This window comes from Canis lupus, unplaced genomic scaffold (genome assembly GCF_011100685.1).
Source record: "Canis lupus familiaris isolate Mischka breed German Shepherd unplaced genomic scaffold, alternate assembly UU_Cfam_GSD_1.0 chrUn_S198H358, whole genome shotgun sequence".
Lineage (NCBI taxonomy): Eukaryota > Metazoa > Chordata > Mammalia > Carnivora > Canidae > Canis > Canis lupus.
This window is the reverse complement of record NW_023330861.1, coordinates 1-21973: the sequence shown is the minus strand read 5'-3', so window position 1 is coordinate 21973 and position 21973 is coordinate 1. Positions and strand designations below refer to the sequence as shown.

The window sequence follows — 21973 nt, the reverse complement described above, 5'->3', positions numbered from 1 at the left end:
CGAGGAGCCTGATCCCAGGACCCCAGGATCATGCCCTGAGCCAAAGGCAGATGCTCAACTACTGAGCCACCTAGGTGTGTCCCCCTCATTCACTTTATTAACAGTGTTGTTTCATGCATTGGATCAGGTGCCATCTATGTGCTAGACACACAAGAGTAAAAAGGATGGACATTCCCCTGACAACAAGAATTTTCAGTTTAGTGGAATAAAACAGTAAATAAATCACTCTAATTCTGTCTCATGACAGGGTAAGTAGAAGAGTATGGGACTCCCCAGAGGCCTCCAAGGACCATGTAAAGTGTGATCAAAAGAATAATGGAAGTGAGTGAGCTGACAGAGATACAAAAAAGAGAGGGGGTGGTAGACAACTGCAGGGCTGGGGAAAAGCAGGCACACCAGAGGAGCTGTCAAAACACAGATTCATATTAACTTGTATATTCATTGTAGCAACCACCAAAGGGTCTTCTTGAGTTCCATTAAACATTCATATCAATAAGCCTGGCACCATGCCACTCAGAAAGACTTTGGATAGAAGCCACAGTTTTCTGGCATGGTGATATCAAGTGTCCTCTCAGGATCCCCACAGAATGAGTAGAAGAGATGCCCTAGCTAAAATGCTTCATGTTCATAAGAACCAATATCTTTCATAACAACTCCAGTTTCCAAAAACCCTAACAAAGGCAAGCTCAGAGACAAGAGTTACCATGCTCAGAGAAGATCAATGTTAATTTGCCAGTGAGGGATTATTTTTCTACCAGCAAGATTGCCTGGATGTATACTCACATGTGAACAGAGGTAGAGAGTTAACCAGTGGTCATAGTCTCATGCTAAAGGTAAAGGGCTTGATAACTCTCTGCCCACACTCCCCTGTGGGTAGTTCTGAGTGGGACACCATTATAAGTAGTGTATGCGGCACATAAAGGCCTGTGGGAAAGGAACAAATGGAACGTTCCAGGCTCTAAAGGAAAATTCATAAAGACGGAAGCATATTGGGGGTTTAGAGAGACTATAGGGTGCTAGAAGTCATGAAAGAATAGTCGCAGGAGAAGCAAGGGAGAAATTAATTTCACAAGGCTGTAGTTTAAAGTGGGACTATCCAAGGTTTAAAAGGCAAGGGAATGAGTTAATCACATTTACATTTGCTATCTAGGCACAGGACACTGGAAGAGCATGAAGCCCTCTGATGTCTTACATCTGCTGCTACAGATCTAACTTTTCCTGGCTCTGTCCTCCTCCCCAGAGGTCAGTGTGAATGCACCAGAACAAATGAGTTCCCTAGCTTCTGGCTTTCTGTTAGGTCCAACCATGCAGAGCACTAGCAAGGAGGCAAGGGAAGGAAGAGAATGAGGCCAGGTATTTAATCCCCTGGACTCCTCCCTTCCAGGTTCCCTGAGACCTGCTATGTCCTTCCAGCTGTCATTGTACCCTTCTAGGTGGTTGTAAGAATAGTTACTCTCCCTGCGGTTCTGAGAACCACTCCTGAGACCAGCCACAGGAGTACTGAACTATCTAGAATTATTCTGATTTTTTAAGTGTGCCATCATTTTCTCCTAGGTCCTTGCACTGATCACAGTAAGACATTAGGCCAGATGACCAGGTAGGAGTTGTTGGTATCTTGCCCAAGATTCCTGGGAAGCCTTTCCACCACTTTGGGGACACACCCCACCCCCACCTTCTGTGTGTTTCTTCTTCTTCTAAGAGAAGCTGTAACACTATTGGGACCATGGTGGTCAGTCCTGCAACTGCTTTGTCAGAACACTGCAAGACAAGCGGGAGCCTGAGTTATTACATCTCCCCAGAGCAGCCCTGAGAGCTGTGGCTGGCTGGTGCAGAACTATAAAAGCCCAGCTCCCTGCCCCCAGCTCAATTTCCAAGGTATGTCCATGCTCCAGAAGTCCCCTGTGGGATCAAGTGCAAGTTATCCCATATTCAGGCCCCATGGTGAAGTGAAAAGATTAGTGCATCTAGATCAAAATGAAGGGGGAAAAATGCCATCAAAGGTACCAAGAGAAGGACGCCTGGGTGGCTCAGTGGTTGAGCATCTGCCTTTGGCTCAGACTGTGATCCTGGGGTCCTGGGATCCAGTCCCACATCGGGCTCCCCACGGGGAACTTGCTTTCCCTCTGCCTATGTGTATGCCTCTCTCTCTAGTGTCTTTCATGAATAAAAAAATAAAATAAATAAAAAACCTTTTAAAAAAATATTTTAACTTTCTTCTGTGGTCTCCTGACTTGTCATGGTGTTTTAATGTAATTTTAGAGGGGGGAAAAAAACCGTTAACATTCATTCATTCATTCATTCATTCATTTTATTTATTTATTTATTTATTTATTTATTAAACCTTAACATTTTAAATTATCAGCCTGGATTTCACTGTTCATGTTTAGCTCATGCCATGACTGATGTAAATATAAATATGAGCTATTAACTTATATAAAGGATCACTGAAATTATACAATTCATTTGTTTTAGCTTGTCCATGCACATATATTTCATTGTTACCAGAACAGTGGAAATGCTACACAAAAGGGGACTGAATTTTTTTTTAAGATTTTATTTCTTTATTTATGAGAGACACACAGAGAGAGGCAGAGACACAGGCAGAGGGAGAAGCAGGTTCCCCATGGGGAGCCTGATGCAAGACTAGATTCCAGGACCCAAGGATCATGACTTGAGCTGAAGGTAGATGCTCAACTGCTAAGTCACCAAGGTGTCCCGGGACTGAACTGTTTTTATTTCATTTTCTTGATGGGCACACATTCGACCAAACATGCCGTCTTTGGTTTACCTGATTAAGAAGGATCGAAAGGAAAGTGAACTATGGGTTGTTTCATTGCCCCTTTTTCTACTATGTCATCACTTTCAGCAGAAATGACCACCTGACACAGGGAAGTATAACACTAGTAAGAGAAGATCTGCTGAGTCTCTTTGGTCCTTCATGTCCCTGGGAATGCCACGGACTTCTTTCTTCTGCATTCCAAGCAAATTCTGTTTCAAAGGAAAAAAGGCAGCTCTGAGGCCTGCAGGCACACTAGCTTCCTCGTCACAGATACAACACACTTACTTGGTACTTTGCCTTCCAGTGGGCGCTGCCGTGACATTCACTACGGCTCCACCAAAATCCCATGCTCAGCTCTGGGAGTGCTGTGAACACTTATGCCCACAGGGAGGCAAGGAATGACAAATACACAAAAAGCACTTGTCTGCTCATGTGCGTACTCCACTGCCTCCGACCCCAGACTGTACTTAGAAAATACAGGTTCAAAATAAGATTATTATGCACTTTCAAGACATCATCGGCAGAGCACTAAACCAGCCCAGGGCTTGTCTCAGTGTGGGATGCTACATGATTGCCCAAGCCCATGAAGCTAGCCTACTCTGCATGGAATTTTACTTGAACACACTCTTTCATTTGTCCCCCACTACTACCACCCCCCACCCCACAGCATTTGATAAATCACTTGCAAATGAGACCCTTTTCTGAAAGTTGCTAGAAATCCAACCTATAAACAGTTTTTATTGAAAACGTCCCTAAGAAGCAAATCTAAGATGTGATTCCGGAAGTAGATCCTTTGCTGAACAAGTAACAAAAGATGTCCTGACACCACCTTCCACAGCACTGATTCCTAGGATGCCATAGCATTGCACTTGCCTAGAATTTCTACCTGTGTAATTGGGGATAGCCAAGAGGGTGGAGAGGAGATAACCTCCACTGGCGGCAGGATCTTCTTGATGAGGGCGTGGTGATGAAATGTGGAATTGATTTGGCTTGGCTGAGCACTGCTGCTGAAAAGAGAACGAGAAAGAGAGAAAGAGGAAAGAGAAAGAGAAGAGAAAGAGAAAGAGAAAGAGAAGAGAAAGAGAAAGAGAAAGAGAAAGAGAGAAAAAAGAAAAGAAAGAAACGAAAAGAAAGTAAAGAAAGAAAGAAAGAAAGAAAGAAAGAAAGAAAGAAAGAAAGAAAGAAAGAAAGAAAGAAAAAAAAAGAAAAAAAGAAAAAGGAAGAAACTGACAGGATTCATTACCAGACTAATGGAATGAGTATCAGAAATACTACATGGCAGCATATAAGAGTTCCTCATCTCCTAGAGCAGGAGTCAGCAAACTTCACAATTAGGGCCAAGACTGATCCACTACTAGCTTTATAAATAAAGTCTTATTAAACACAACCCATGCTTACTCATTAACATATAGTCTATGACTGCTTGCAATACACTATAATAGCAAAGTTGAAGAGATGCTACAGGGACCTTATGGCCCACAAGCTTAAAATATTGATCTGGCTTTCTCTAGAAAAAGCTTGGCAAATCCTTGTCCTAGATTCTGAGAGCAACCTGAGCTGCCTCTAACTTCACACAGACTTCCCCTCATGTGGACTGCATCTATATAAATTTTCCTCTTCTTATGAGGACACCAGTACTGAAACAACACAGACCTTCAACCAGGACAATCTCATTTTAACTTGGTTATATCCGCAAAGACCCTGTTTCCAATAAGGCCTATGCACAGATCCTTGGTGGACAAGAATTTTAATAGGATGCTATTCGTCCCATTATACCCACTATATCAACAGTTAGGTTCAAATCTGAGCATGGCCCAAGACGGGAAATACTGGCCTTGCTAAGGAATAGAAGAATTATAACTAGAAATCCAGTGGCTAAAACATTAGTACGGTTTTAGGAGTCTAATGATTTGTGGCACGCCAGACATGTCCTGAAGGTAGAGTAGGAGTTACCGTACCTTGCACTTTTGACCACAGATTTAAAAAAAAAAAGAGCAAAATTAATAAAAACAGAGTTTACTAGACCTCTTCTAGTTTTAGAGGCAGAAGGCTTGAGAGTTCAATTCTGACTCATTTATGAAGTGACCTGGAGGTTTCCCCATTTTGAATGGATCTGAGAGTGAAGTAAAGAAAGTGCTCCAGCACTAAGTCCAAGCACTCCCTTTTAGAATTTTGAGAGATTTCCTAGTGATAAAATACAGAATAGCAATACATCTCCTTTCTCAAGACAAACTCCTTTACTCCTCTTTATAAAACCCTCAGGGAAAAAAAACCCCTCAGATACTCCATTAATAGCAGTTGCACAATCCATAATTCATATTGCAGTGATCAATGGACTTCTATTCAATATAGCTTTGTCGCATTTCAGGCTTCTAACAGCAAGAAATTTTGAAAGGGCCAGGATCAGTAATAAAGATGAAGAAAATGCTAACCATGACTAACTATGTTTGAATGTAAAAGAGAGAATAGAAAGAGATGAGAAAGGAGAAAAAAATGTCTTCATCCACAATACAAGTATAAAGGGGTAGAAGTACTTTTCAACTTTCCTTTTCTTATTATTTATGACTGCTCCCATCTATTAACATAAAAATGGAAAATGTTTGTTGATATACTTTCAAGGTAGGTAAAATTCTAAAAATATCTTGTATTTAAAATAAAATGCTCTACAGAAAATAATATAAAAACATGATCTATATATTACATATATCGAAACATTATTCATGGGATTACAACCCATTTTTCATATAGTCCTTAAATTTCCAATTGGCAAAGCATTTTTACATAGAAAACAAATACTTCATCCAATAAATCTATAAAGCATAAAATGGAGGATATTGTTATTCCTTTTAAGTCTGAAAACAGGTGTGCCTGAGTGGCTCAGTGGTTGAGCTTCTGCCTTTGGCTCAGGGCATGATCCCAGGGTCCTGGGATGGAGTCCCACATAGGGCTCCCCGCAGGGAGCCTGCTTCTCCCTCTGCCTGTATCTCTGCCTCTCTCCCTCTGTGTCTCTCATGAATAAATAAATATTTTTTAGAAGTCTGAAACCAGCAAAGTACAGAGCTTTTCAAATAACTTACAGCAAAGCCGTCTCCTAGTATACCTTATAAATGTGCACTTGGCTAAGCTGATACCCTATGTGAAATAAATTTTCCTATCCCCATTTATCTGGGGGATAGAAGCATAGGACTAGGAATTTAAAATGAGATGGGTTGCCAGTGGGGGAGGGGGGATGGACAACATGCATGAAGGGGAGTGGGAGCTCCAGGATCCCAATTATGGAATGAATAAGTCACAGGGAGGAAAGGTACATCACAGGGAATATAGTCAATGGTATTGTAAGGGTTGTATGGTGGACAGACAGCAGCTACACTTATGATGAGCATAGCACAACTTAGAGACTTATGGAATCACTATGGTGTACACCTAGTGGGTCAACTATACTTCAATAAAAAAAATAAGTAGGATGATAAGCTGTGCCTGTAAGGACACACACACACCAACACACATTTAAGTATACACAGGCATGTGCCCATATACAAGAAATTATAACATGATATGATATACTCTCAGTATAAACAAAGTCTTCAACAATAACAACAAAGTAGTGATTCATTCCAAATGAACTTATCTAAGACCTTAGAGAGAAAATAACATATTTGATGGGACCTAAAAAGATGAGATGTACTTCGTGAAGAAGTAAAAGAAGGGAGGACAGGACAAAGGAGAAGTAAAGGGAGCACCAGAGAATCTCCAAGGCTTAGAGGGCTGTTCAAGGAAGAGAAGAAGCCATTAAAACTGAGGAAGAAGACAGCCCTGGTGGCTCAGCAATTTAGCGCCGCCTTTAGTCCTGGGCGTGATCCCGGAGACCCCCGATCGAGTTCCACATCAGGTTCCCTGCATGAAGCCTGCTTCTCCCTCTGCCTGTGTGTCTCTCTCTCTGTCTCTGTGAATAAATAAATAAATCTTTAAAAAAAAAAAAAAACTGAGAAAGAAATGGCTTGCGAAGAATGGTGGGCCATGGTCTAGGTTTGTACTTTTGGTATAACATTGTTTACTATGAACACTGGAAATCAAAATGTCCCTAAATTTAAAAAAAAAAAAAAATCCTTGTATTTTCAACATCTAGTGAAACACATGACAAACTTTGTAAGGAACAGGAAACATTTTTGACAGATTAGCATGGAATATTCAGTGTGTATTGTGTTTTATGATGTTGTTTTGCATTACATTTCACGTCCTTCATTTGTTTTATAGCTATGGTTTTTTTTACCTTGGGGATAAGCATTTATATGAAAAGCATCATTTCTACTAAAACACTAGTAGCAGCAGTTGGCATTTAATACTAAAGAATCATTTTCAGATCCTCTCTTTAGGGAACTATGTTTTAGGAGTTGCAAAAGTTTAGAGAAAATAAAAGCAAAGATGGATAGAGAAAAGCAAAAATGAGTAGGAAATTTCTTGGTGAATATCCATCGCATTCTGCTAGCAGAGACTAAGTGAAACTAGACCTTAGGCATCCACCTCTATCTACGGTACACTTTAAGAAGCTCATTTGAGACCAAAGAGCTTACTACCAAACTACAAGTTTGATATGCCCATATTATAAAAGAAATTTGACCTCACTATCCCTACATGATAATAGTATAATGCATATAAGCATACTGTGTAAGCTGTATAAGGTTTTCCATATATAATAATTATTATTGCTTACTGAATAATATAAAATAAATGGTCTTGAATAATTAAATAGAAACTATCCAATAAGAACTATTAAAGAATATCCTGAGTGCTTATTCTGTGCCAAGCTCTGTGACAAATCCTCTGCATAATTATTTTATTGAATCCTTTCAGTGACCCAATGGAAATAAGTAGGATCTGGAATTTACAGCTGAGGAAACTGACCTAGGAATGTAGTCTGACTTGCACAAGGAAATCTAGGAAAGTGATACGGAGAAAGTAATATGCTGATAACAGAAAGAAGGCCTGAATATAAGCAGCAATAAGATCAGAGACTCAGATATCAACCAAAAGATATCAAATAACCATAAGAAGAGAAATGGCCCAGGATGTAAAATGGGCAGAAGATTTGCACGCTTCACCCAAGATACATGGCTGGCAAAGAAGTATGAGAAAATGTACTCAGCATCATTAACTATGACAGGAATTCAAATTAAAAATACAAAGAAATGCCAGTATACATCTACCAGAATGGCTAAATTTTAAGTTTTAAATTAACAAGAAATAAGTGACAGTACCAGTGGTTGTAAGGATGTAAAGGAATTTGAAGTCTCACATAGTGCTGATGGAAATGTAAAATGGTACAACCATTTGGAAAAACAATTTGAAGTTTCTTAAAAAGTTAAACATATGCTTAACCATATGTCCAGCCATTCCATATAAAGTGTTCACTAAGAAAAATAAGCATATACAGCCATACAAAGGCTGGAGAGAAATGTTTCATAACCGCTTTGTTTCAACAGCCAAAAACTGTAAACAAGCAAAATGTTCATGAGATGGGAAAAGGTTAAACCAATTGTGGTATATCTACACAATGAAGAACTATGCAACAACAAAAACTTATTCATTACACACTACAACATGGGTAGAATCGCAAAACCACCGTGCTGAAGCAAAAGAAACCATGCGAAAAGGGAATTCACACCAATCGTTTATATGAAATTCTAGAAAATGCAAACTACCTACATAGTGAGGAAAAGCAGATCGATGGATGCCTGGGATAATGTGGGGCAGAAAGTGGCAGGAGGGAGTGATTATAAAATATAAAAGAACATGAGGGAACTTTGAGAGGTGATGAAAATGTTATTATCTGGATTTTAGCAATGATTTCACAGATATATACCTACATCCAACTCTATCAAGTTGTACATTTTAAGTATCTGCAGTTTATTTTATGTCAATTATACCTCTCGAAAGCTATTGCAAAGGTATATATTTACTTTTGAGCTTCTGTGATTTTTTTTTTTAATCTGTGAGAATTATTATCAACATTTTAACCATGGTTCTGAGTAGAGAAATTTCCTGAATTTTCTTCTGTTGAGTTAATCCTCATTTTCTCAATACACTATAACAGTTACACATTCTTTTAAAACCAAATACCATTTTAAATTATTTTTTCAGACTAGTTTATTTATTATTTTTTATTTAAAAACTTCTTTTGGCAGATGGACTCCTGGGACTGCCCAAGACCAGCCCTGAAATGATGACCGATAAAGCAGAGGAGTTGGCTGTTTGGAGGAAAGCCAAATGAAACATTTGGAGAATCCACAATTCATCCTCCCTCTAAGAGAAGGCCAAGCCTGGCACTGCTTGTCAGTGAAATGAGGAAGCACAGGGAGCATCCCAACCTGCAAGCTCAGCTATGTCCTTGAAAGATGATGACTCCAAAGTTATAGCAATGTCTGTGTTGGGAGAAGTGCCAGAAAAAAACTGCCAATACCAATGGAAATCAATGCTGAAATAAAGCATCAGTTAAAAAGGGAAATTTGACAGTGTTGATGAAAATATGAAAGAATTTTCAAATTTCTTGAAGGAGTGAGCAGATCTCCAGAAATGTGGGAAAAAATTTCATACATGCCATAAAGGAGCAGCAAGATTTAAAAGCCAAGACTTAATAAGGCACCTGGAAAATACACTAGAAAAAACTAGAATCTGACCTCTTTCTCAACAAAGATAATCACACCTCAAATAATCTCATTATTGAAAAGATCAATGAGAAAGCAGAACCAGTTTGCTGTCCTAGGATGCAACCTGGTATTGTTGACACTTCCTAGCATGTTAGCTAAGAAAATTTATCTTCTTGAGGCTAAGAAAAGGCATTGGAACTTCAACATTACAAGTCTGTTAGTAAAAGCTGGGCATTTGCCCTTAAAAAAAAAAAAGTCATTTTACTTGACACACAATGTAACATTAGTTTCAGATGTGCAACATAGTGATTCAACTTCTCCACAGCTCTGCTCAGACTCTATGTATCTGCGTTAACAAAAACCAGATAAATAACCTCATGTTTAGAACTAGTTTATATCTTCTTCCTACTTTTCTAGTGTTTTATTTTGCAGTAAAGATGCATTTTATATTTAAAATAAGATGACTTTTTTTAAAAAAGCCACTCTTACTACAGACTCTTTGAAAATTTGTACTAGCAGTCCTTTCCTCGTACCTGCACTTGTTAAAATAAATAGAAAGTCCATTTATAAGCATCCATTTTGGCTGGGACCCTATTTGTTTCATCCTATTTCAAGGCTCTGTGCCCCCCCCCCCCCACGCGCGCGCCTTGAGCTTGGAAAGAAAGAGTCCACAGAGGGAGGGCCAGCGTCGCCGGGTGCCTCCTCCCTTCCGCCCGTCCCAGCGCCTATTTTTGGGACAGCACTTTGACTTCGATGAACTAGTAAGTCACAAAGGCCCACGGGCAGAGCCGGGGCAACCGCCGGGTTAACGGGGCTGCGCCCGCCCTGCAGGTGCGCCCCGGGCCGCCCCGCCCCCGCCCCGCCCCCGCCCGGCAGGTGCGCCCCGGCCCGCCCCGCCCCCCGCCCCGCCCCCGCCCGGCAGGTGCGCCCCGGCCGCCCCGCCCCGCCCCGCCCCCGCCCTGCAGGTGCGCCCCGGCCGCCCCGCCCCCGCCCGGAACGCGGCGCCTCGGGAGCGCCCCGGGTGTGTGTGACGCGGTCGCCGTCGCCTGGGGCCGCGCTCGCCGGCCGACCCGAAGCTCCGGCGCCGGCCGCACGCTGTGCCGCCCTGGCCCGCTGCCCCCGCCGCAAGGAGCCGAGCCATGCGGCCCTGTTTCCGGCTCCTCCCCAACATCCGCGCCTCGCTGCTGTCCCTGCGCTGCGCGCGCCCGGGCTTCGCGCTCCCGCCGCTGCGGGCCTCCGGGCGCCCCTGGCGTCCCCGCGCCCCCGCGCCCCTGCGCCCTCTGGCCGCGGCCGCCGCCCTCCCGGGACCCAGCCCCGCCCGCCTGCGCCCGCGCCCGCGCCGGCTCCCGGGTGCGCCAGAACTTCCCACCCCGACTGCGAGGCCGCCGTCAACCGCCAGATCAACCTGGAGCTGTACGCGCCTACGCGTACCTGTCTATGGCCTATTACTTCTCCCGAGAGGACGTGGCGCTCAACAACTTCGCCAGGTACTTCCTTCGCCAGGCCCGGGAGGAGGCCCAGCACGCCGAGAAGCTGATGCGCCTGCAGAACCAGCGGGGGGCCGGATTGCCTGCGGGACGTCAAGAAACCGGACCGGGACGACTGGGAGAGCGGCCCCTGAGGGCCATGGAGTGTGCGCTGCTCTTGGAAAAGAATGTGAACCAGTCGTTGCTAGAATTGCACACTCTGGCCTCAGGACCAAGGCGACCCCCATTTGTGCGATTCCTGGAGACGCACTATCTGAATGAGCAGGTGAAGTCTATCAAAGAACTGGGTGATCACGTGCAAAACCTGGTTAAGATGGGGGCCCCGGATTCCGGCCTGGCGAGTACCTCTTTGACAAGCACAGCCTTGGAAACGAAAACAATCAGAACCTAAGCCACAGGCTTGCCCCTCCTCGCTGCCCAGGGCGGGCCAAGACCCAGAGTCTGCAGGACTCCTGCTTCCTTGCCCTTAAAATGAACCTCTATCTTTACACCCACTTATGCTGTACCAATAAAGTGACTTGTAGAGACAATGTACTTAGCCTCGTGTTAACAAGGTCTTTTTGTCCCAACATCAAGATCATTTTTCCAGCCTGAAACGTAGCCCAGGATATTATGATATAAAAATGACTGTGGAAGAGCACTGCAAGTAGAGGCAAAACTTTCTCCAGTTGCCAAATATTATTTCCGATCCATGAACCTTAACTAAAATTCTGTGATTTTTCAGCTGAGAAAGTGCCCCTTATTTTCAAGGCCTCATGCTAAAGCTAAAGTGGGAAAAACATGTTAAGATAAATATGCAAATAACTATAACACGTTGGAGAATATATTATAGTACTGTAAAAACCACACATGTAAAAATCTAGGGCTACTTATACCCTTTCCCCAGTATGTTCCAAGAAAAAAAGTAATGTCTGGCGGTGTTTTTTAAAGGATTTTGTGATCAAATAAATTCAAGAAAAGCTGTGCAAAGTATCAATACTGGCCTTGGAAAGTCACAATCTGTATGAACATTTGAAGGGCTCTGGGAAGTCTTGCAATTAAAACAACACAAAACAAAAAAATCTTGGATTTTCTTTTGTTTAGCTCACTGTTTGCCCAAACATATCCAATCTCAGCTAATTTGTATGTGTGTGAGTGTGTGTTTTAAATGATACTCTAGGTCTGTCTGATTACAGATTGTACACTTCACCACTGGACTATACAGCCTCTCTGATAAATATTCAAAAGGGTGAATTTACACTGCAGAAAACACTTTTCTGTGCCCTTTAAAAAATGGAGAAGAAAGAACATCAGGGTGGGAAAAGTCAAGCAGAAATCCAGAAGGAGGGACACCTGGGTGGCTCAGTGGTTGGGCAATCTGCCTTGGCTCAGGGCATGTTACCAGGTCCTGGGATCAAGTCTCACATCAAGCTCCCCGCAGGGAGTCTGCTTCTCCCTCTGCTAGTGTCTCTGCCTCTCTCTCTCTCTGTCATAAATAAATAAATAAATAAATAAATAAATAAATAAATAAATAAATAAATAATTTTTTTAAAAAATCAGGAAGGAAGGAGGTATCAGCCAGACAGATGTTTTCTTGGGAGTTGGGGGTGGAGGAGGCAGGAGAAAATAGAAGACTATTTGGTCAGCAGGCCCTGGGCTAAGAGCACTGGATGGGGCTGGGGAGATGGGTTGGAGCCAAGTGTGGAGAGAGGGAGGTGCTCAGGCTTAATTTGCTGAGCAATGGCAGTGCTTTGAATGATATGCTAAGAGTTCACCAATTAAGAGTTTAGTTGTAGAGAATACAAACCTGAGAACAACTTGAATGTCTGTGCTCCTTTCAGTCCTCTGAGAAACATGCCAAGATGGGATTAAGTGTATAAGAAATGTCTCAGGGGAAAGAGAAATGCCCTTGAAAATGGGAAAGGAGCTAGGAGAAGCCTGAGAAGCCTTCAGACCTCCGTGCAAGTCTGGTCCCGAGGGAAAGAAGAAAGGAAAGTTGTGTGTGGCTCTAGGTAATCTTCCACCAGTGGTCTGGGAGACCCATAAGCCAGAGGTCACTCATCAGAGGAATCCCAGGTCTCCCAGAAATGGGGCTGCAAAAGAACATTTCCGGAGCTTTGTTATTGACTGGGAAATGCGGGCTTGCAACAAGCTAGGAGATGAATTGATTTGCAAGCACGGCAGCAGGGGTCCTTGGCAAATTGTGCTCCCTGCAGACCCAGATCTGAGAGGTTCACGCACATGACTGCACAAACTCAACAGAATGGTTTAGATTAAAATACATACATGGAATGCCCTACAGCTATTAAATATGATTTGCCAAAACACATAATACTGGGAGCGAAATTCACAATGTGTTTTCTGAAAAGCAAGCATAAGGCTGGGTTTCGTTATATAATTGTATACAGAACAAGTATAGAGAAAATATAAGAGATGCATACAAAATGGAAGTACCTATACCAGCAAACGAAGCTGGATAACCTCTTAATGAGATTGTGTTAGATATTTATTTTCTTTAGCTGCTTCTCTTTTAAAATAAATTTGTCACGGACATCCATTACATCTTATTATCCTAATAAGAATAGTAATGATATAAGGTAAAAAGAAGGTGGTAAGGGTCTGAACTATGGCAACATCAATGGAAATAGAAACAATGAGATGCTGGGTAAGTGTTTACAGGAAGAATGTTTTAAATTTGGCACATTGATTGAATAGGGAGAGTTACAGAAATGGGGTACAAGAAAACTGATAAGATCTCAGATCTGTGTTACTGGAGGAGAGGAATAAAAAGAGATCTTGGATAAGAGGAACAGTCAGGTGTGGGGAGTCCATAATGATGTGCTTTGATTAAATGGATTGGCCCCAATTTATTTCTAACCTTAGGTTGGTTTATTGTGCTGCATGTGATCCTATTACATCTCTTTAGAAAATTTCCTCTTCAGTTCTTCTGGATGAGTGTTTTCCAAACTGCAGACTACAACCCATTCGTGTGTCACCAAATTATTTAGTGAGTCCACTACCCACCTTTTGTTAATAAAATAGATCTGAACAGAAGTATAAATAAGTGAAGGAAGGACATTGTCTCCTGAAATTCTTGGTGTGTGTGTGTGTGTGTTCGTGTATTTACCTTTTCATAGTGGTACTTATCCTATGTTTGCTGTCAAAAACATACAATAGCCATTGTCCCAGACAAATCTTTTACATTCTCATCTCAGATCTCTTTCTCTTCCCACTCCACACTGTCTGTTGATAATCCTCTTATTTCACTGAGAGTTTAGAAGGAATCCCAGGAGAACCTCATATTTTCTTATCATTGATCACATGCTTGCCTTTGTATTCATGTGCAAAGCATTCTGTTCTGCTACTGTGGTTGAAGCATCTATGCTACTCCCTAAAACTCACCTCCCAACAGTGCCCTGAGTCCCAACCCTCATATTTATTGCAGGACACAAGGCATCACACCTATAATCTTGTTTTCACTGGTATCATCAATTTTGCCCTCCCTACTGATTGGTTCTCATGAGAAGCAAAGATGACGTTATTCTCTCTCTCTATATATATATATATATTTTTTTTTAAGTCACTTTTGGACTAGCATTCCCTCCAGCAAACACTAAGCAGCCACCCCCTGCTTAGCTCTCTTTTACAACAAAACCTAAAGTCATTACTGCTTCCTGTACCTATTTATTCTGTTTTCCTCTTCATCCCCTACAAGTAAGTCTGTGTTCACTGTTTGCCACCACACCAACCATTTTATTTTTCCACCAAGATCATCAGTGACCTCTCCACATTGATAAATCTAGTGCATATTTCTCAGCCTTCCTCTTACTCAACCAGCTAGCAGGACTTGTCATTTCATTCATAATACACTCACTGGCTGTTGTTTGTCTCTCTTTCTAACTGCTCCTCCTCTTCCTGAAACTTTACACATTAGAGGGTCCCAGAACTCTGTCCTACTTCTCTGAGTCTCTTCTTCCTCTTTATCTATACTTGCTCTTTAAAGATCCCACCAGTCCCGTGACTTCTATTTAAGTACCTATCTGTTGTGTTCCAGTCCAAGTAGGCACATAGGAAGACCTTGACTCCCCTCTTCCATCGAACACATCAAATTTCATTCTTCCTGAAGAACTAAACAGCTGCTGAACAACCAAGAGAGAGAGAAAATGGAAACGAGACAGAGGTATAGTGACAAAGGCAATCCCCCTTTCAAATACTGAGAATGGTCAGGGGAGTGACAGTACTGAGGGACTGGGAACAGAGTCCTTCCATCCTTGCACAGAAAAAAAAAAAAAATGCTGCAGTTTCAGAGTAACTAGTGTGTAAAGAGAGAACACTAGAACTCTCCACATGGAGGACTAGCTGTGGGAACACTGTTTAGGAGGTCTGATCATCACAGGGAGCTTGTGACCTCAGCGATCTCAGGGTTTGCAGACCCACACCAGCCTGGGTCATACTGGGAAACAGGAAAAAATCTGCATTTTAAAGAGCCAGGGAGCTGTGGAGATACTCTCTCATCCTCCACCCTAAAAACTCAGACCAGCACAGTGAGCTGCAACCTCTGTGAGCCAGGGTCCACAAGCCCAAATATCAGCCCCACTGGCACTAGGGCACAGAAAATAAGCTGAGTTTTGGAGTTTGGGGTGTTTTTTTAATTTTTTTTAAACTATATTGTTTTTATTTTATTATTTTTCATTTTTAAAGATTTTATTTATTTATTCACAAGAGACACAGAGAAAGAAAGAGTCAGAGACAGAGGTAGAGGGAGAAGCAGGCTCCATGCAGGGAGCTGGATGTGGGACTCAATCCTGGGACCACGGATCACCCCCCTGAGCTGAAGGCAGGAGCTCAACCACTGAGCCACCAAGGTATCCTTTTTAAAATTTTATTCTTAAAATTATTTATTTTTTCTTTCAATTTTCCTACTTTTGCTTTTATTTTTATTCTTAGTTTTTTTCTTTTCTTTCTTTATACTTTTTTCTTTTCATTCTTTTTTCTTTTTTTAGTATTTTATTTTTTATTCTATTATTACTACTATTATTATTATTTCTTCATTTTTAAAAAGCCACAGTTTAAAAGAGTGACTAGCATACAGAGCCACAGCTCCAGCCAGCCAGCCAAAGTCACCGAGCTCACAGTCTATATAGATGACACCATATATAAAACTATTCCTTCAAATTTATTTTTTAATATTTTATTTATTTATTCATGAGAGACACACAGAGAGAGAAAGCGGGGGGCGGGGGGTGGCGCAGAGACACAGGCTGAGGGAGAAGCAGGCTCCATGCAGGGAGCCCGATGTGGGACTCGATCCCTAGACTCCAGGATCATGCCCTGGGCCGAAGGTGGCACTAAACTGCTGAGCCACCCGGGCTGCCCTATTCCTTCAAATTTAAAAGAAATAGCTGTTCCACCTAATTCATAGAAACAAACAGAAAGCCAAACAAATGGGAAGAGAGAGGAATGTGTTCCAAAATAAAGACTCAGGAAACACCTCAGAAAAAGAATGAAATATGACAGAGATAAGCAATATGCCTGATCTTTTTTTTTTAAGATTTTATTTATTTATTTATTCATGAAAGAAACAGAGAGAGAGAGAGAGGCAGAGACACAGGCAGAGGGAAGAGCAGGCTCCATGCAGGGAACCTGATGCAGAACTCGGTCATGGGACTCCAGGATCACACCCTGGGCCAAAGGCAGGTGCTAAACCACTGAGCCACCCAGGGATCCCCCAATATGCCTGAGCTTAAAGATACTCACTTCACTGGAGAAAAGAGTGTGTGAACTCAGTGAGATCTTCAATAAAGAGAAAGAAAATACTAAAAAGAATTAATCAGAGTTGAAGAATATAAAAAGTGAAATAATAATATGCTAGAGGGAATCAATAGTAGATTAGCAGATGCAGAAGAACATAGCGATCTGGAAAACAGAGAGAATAAAAGCACACAGCCTGAACAGCAAAAAAAGAAAAAAAAATTCAAAATGAAGGGATCTCTCAGACAACACTGAGCAAACAACATTGCATAGTAGGGGTACCAAAAGAAAAAGAAAAAAGAAAAAGAAAAGAGAAAAGAAAAAAAAAAAAAGCTATAGAAAACTTATTTGAAGAAATAATAACTAAAAACCTCCCTAACCTAGGAAAGGAAATAGATACTCAGGTGCAGAAAGGTTCCAAACAAGATGAACTGAGGAGGTCCACACCACAACACATTATAATTAAAACATCAAAGATTAAAGATAAAGAGAGAATTTTAAACATAGCAAGAGAAGAAAAGGTTTATGTACAAGGGAAACCCCATAAGGCTATCAATTGATTTTTCAGCAGTAACTTTATAGGCCAGAAGGGAATGACACGATATATTTAAAGTGCTGAAAGGGAAAAATACCTACAACCAAAAAGACACTACCGGCAAGATTATCAATCAGAATTGTAACCAAAAAGTTTCCCAGATAAACGAAAGTTAAAGGAGTTTACAAAAGTTAAAGGAGTTTATCACTCCTGAACTAGCCTCACAGAAAATGTTAAAGAGGCTTTTTTAAGTGGAAAAGAAATGGCCATAATTAGACATAAGAAAATTATGAACAAAAATGTAATCTATGACAACATACACATAAAATGAGGAGGGGGAAGTAAACAGGGAAAAGAAGAAAAAAAGAAAAGGGAAAAAAGTTGTTTTCTTTTCCTGTTAGTATTTTTTAAGGAATGTGTTTGAATTTAATTGACCACCAAATTAATATAGATGGCTATTTACTCTGGATGTTATATATAAAACTCATGATAATCACAAACCCAAAACTTGTGATAGACACAAAAAATGGAGAAAGAAAGCCAAACATAACACTACAGCCAAACCTAAAGACACATAAAGACTGAAGGTAAAAGGATGGAAAAATACTTACCATGCATGTGAAAGTGCAAAAAAAGCCAGGTTGGACAAACTTATATGAGACAAAATGAACTTTAAAACAAAACCATAACAAGAGACAAAGAAGGGCATTAATACTGATGAAGGGATCAGTCCCACAAGAGGATATAACTATTATAAATATCTATGTACCTAACACTGGAGCATCTATATACATCAAGCAACCATTAACAGACATAAAGAGAGAAATTGATGGTAATATAATCATAGTAAGGGACTTTAACACCCCATTTACATCAATGGGTGGATCATCCAGGCGGAAAAATCAATAAGGAAACAATGTCATTGATTGATACATTCGACCAAATGTACATAACAGATATATACAGAACTTTCCATCTAAAAATGAAACAATATACCTTCCTTTGAAGTGCACATTGAACATTTTCCAGAATATATCACATATTAGGCCATAAATAACCCCCAATATATTTAAGAAGATTGAAATCATACTGCACATATTTTCTGACCACAATGCTATGAAATTAGAAATAAATCACAAGGGCGCCCTGGTGGCTCAGCGGTTTAGCACCAACTTCAGCCCAGGGTGTGATCCTGGAGACCCAGGATCAAGTCCCACATTGGGTTCCCTGCATGGAGCCTGCTTCTCCCTCTGCCTGTGTCTCTGCCTCTCTCTGTGTGTCTCTCATTAATAAATAAATAAAATCTTTTAAAAAATAAAAAAAAGAAAGAAATCACAAGAAAACACTAGAAAAAAACCACAAACTTGTGGAGACTGAACAACACCATATTAAACAACTAATGGGTCAGTGACACAACCAACAAAGAAATTTAAAAATATATGGAAACAAATAAAAGCAAAATACAACAGTCCAGGATCTTTGGGATATAATGAAAGAAGTTCTAAGAGGGAAATACATAGTAAAACAGGTCTACCCTCAAGAAACAAGGAAAAGTCCATATAAACAATCTAATTGTTCACCTCAAGGAACTAGGAAAAAAAACAAATCCCAAAGTGAGTCGAAGAAAAAGAAATGAAATAATAAAGATCAGAGCAAGAAATAAATGTCATAGAGATTAAAACAATAGAAAAAAAATCAATGAAACCAAAAGCAGATTTTTTGAAAAGATAAAATTGATAAACAGCCAGGCTCATTAAGAAAAAGGAAGAACCCAAATAAATAAAATCAGAAATGAACTGGAGAATCAACTGCTGACATCACAGAAATAAAAAGGATTACAAGAACATTGTGAAAAATACTATGCCAAAAAATTGGACAATCCAAAAGAAATGGATAAGCTCTCAGAAGTATATAATCTTCCAAAACTGAACTAGGAAGAATTAGAAAATCTAAACAGACTGATTACAAGTAACAAAACTGAATCTGTAATAATAATTTTTTTAAAAACTACCAAAAAAATAAAAGTCCAGGACGAGATGGATTCAAGGGTGAATTGTACCATTTATTTATTTATTTATTTATTTATTTATTTATTTAGATTTTATTTATTTATTCGTGATAGACATAGAGAGAGAGCGAGGCAGAGACACAGGCAGAGGGAGAAGCAGGCTCCATGCTGGGAGCTCCACGCAGGACTCGATCCCAGCACTCCAGGATCACGCCCTGGACCAAAGGCAAGCGCTAAACCACTGAGCCACCCAAAGAAGAATTAAAATCTGTCTCCTCAAACTATTCAAAAATTAGACAAGGAAGGAAAGCTTTCAAATGCATTCTATGATATTTTACCAAACTTTACCAATACCAACAACAAAGACACCACAACACATACACACAAATAAACCAATCACAGGCCAGTATCCCTGATGAACATAGATGCAAAACTCCCCAATAAAATATTAGTAAATCACATACAACAATATATTAAAAATATCATTCACCACCATTGGGTGGGATTTATTCCCAGAATACAAGGATGGTTCAATATTTGCAAATCAATCAACATCATACACCACATTAACAAAACAAATGATAAAAATCAGATGATTATCTCAACAGATGAGGAAAAAACATTTAACAAAATTCAACATCATTTGTGATACAAACTCTCAACAAAGTGTGGTTAAAAGGAAAATACCTCAACATAATAAATATCTCATATGAACCCACAGCTAACAGCACACAAAATGGTGAAAAACTGAGAGCTTTCCCTCTAAGATCAGGAACAAGACAAGGATTTCCATTTTTCTAGAAGTCCTAGCCACAGTAATCAGATAAGAAGAAGAAGTAAGAGACATCAATATTGGTAAGAAGAAATTAAACTGTCACTGTTTGCAGATTACATGACACCATACAGAGAAAATCCTAAAGATGCCACCAAAAAACTACTAGAAATAATGAATTCAGTAAAGTGGCAGGTACACAATTAATACCCAGAAATCAGTAGCATTTCTATACACTAATAATAAAGCAGCAGAAAGAGAAACTTAAAAACAACACCATTTACAACTGGACCAAAAAAGAAAAAACAAAACCTAGGAATAAAGTTAACCAAAGAAATAAAAGACCTATACTCCAAAAACTATAAAACACTGATGAAAGAAATTGAAGATGACACAAACAAACGGAAAGATATTATATTTTCACAGACTGAGAAAACCAATATGGCTAAAATGTCCATACTGTCCAAAGCAATCTACAGATTGAATGTAATCCCTATCAAAATACCAACTGCATTTTTCACAAAACTGGAACAAATAATTTGTATGGAACCACAGAAGATCCCAAATAGCCAAAGCAATCCTGAGAAAGAACAAAGCTGGAGGTATCACAATCCCAGATTTCAAGATATACAACAAAGCTATAGTGATCAAAACCATCTGATATTGGCACTGGCACAAAAATAGACACATAGATCAATATAACAGAATAGAGACTCTAGAAATAAGCCCACATATATATGGTCAATTAATCTATGACAATGGAGGCAATAACATACAATGGGTAAGATAGTCTCTGTAATAAATGGTGCTTAGAAAACCAGATAGTTACACATAAAAGAATGAAATTGGACACCTTCTTACATTATACACAAAATAAACTCAAAATAGAATAAAGACCTAAATGTGAAACCTGAAATCAAAAACTCCTAAAAGAGAGCACAGGCAGTAATGTCTGTGACATTGACCATAGCAACATTTTTCTGGATATTTTTCCTAAGGCAAAGGAAACAAAAGTAAAAACAAACTATTGAAACTACATCAAAATAAAAATCATTTGCACAGAAAAGGAAACCATCAAGAAAATAAAAAGACAATGTACTAAATGGAAAAATATTTGTAAATATCTAATAAAGGGTTAACATTCTAACCCAGGGCAGAGGACCTGAATGACATTTTTCCAAAGAAGACATACAGATGGCCAACAGACACATGAAAAGACGCTCGACATCACTAATTATCAGGGAAATGCATATGAAAATCACATTGTGATATCACCTTACAACAATTAGAATGGCAAAAAAAATAAAGAAAGAAATAACAAGTGTTGGTGAGGATGTGAAGAGAAAGGAACCCACATGCACTGCTGGTAGGAATGTAAATTGGTATAGCCACTGTAAAAAACAATATGGAGATTCTTGAAAAAATTAAAAATAGAGTTAGTAATAGGTAATAATTCTATTACTGGGTATTTACCCAAAGAAAATGGAAATACTAATTCACAAAGATATAGGCACTCCTATGTTTATTGCATCATTATTTACAATAGCCAAGATATGGAAGCAACCTAAATATCCATCCATAGACATATGGATAAGGAAAATGTGGTATATGTGTGTGTGGTGTGTGTGTGTGTGTGTGTATAAATATATAGCCATAAAAGGTGTGTGCCACTCAGGATGAGATTGTGCCTCTCAGACAACTTCGATGGACCTAGAGTGTATTATGCTAATGTAAATAAGTTAGACTGAAAAAGACAAATAAAAACAAATACCATATGATTCTACTCATAAGTAGAATCTAAAAACAAAACAAAACAAATGAATAAACAAATGAAAAGCAGAAATCAGACCTATAAATACTGAGAACAAACTGATGGTTGCGAGAGGGAAGGCTGGTAGAAGAATGGTCCAAACGGGTGAAGGGTTGTGGGAGACATGGGCTTCCAGTTATGGACTAAATAAGTCATGAGAATAAAAGGCACAGCATAAGAAATATAGCCAGTGATACTGTAAAAGCAT

General features: G+C 40.0%; 1 pseudogene; it reads left to right on the top strand.

The window, feature by feature from the left end:
• Positions 1-10562: 10562 nt before the first annotated feature.
• On the top strand, positions 10563-11921 carry LOC119878852 (annotated as a pseudogene).
• Positions 11922-21973: the final 10052 nt, after the last annotated feature.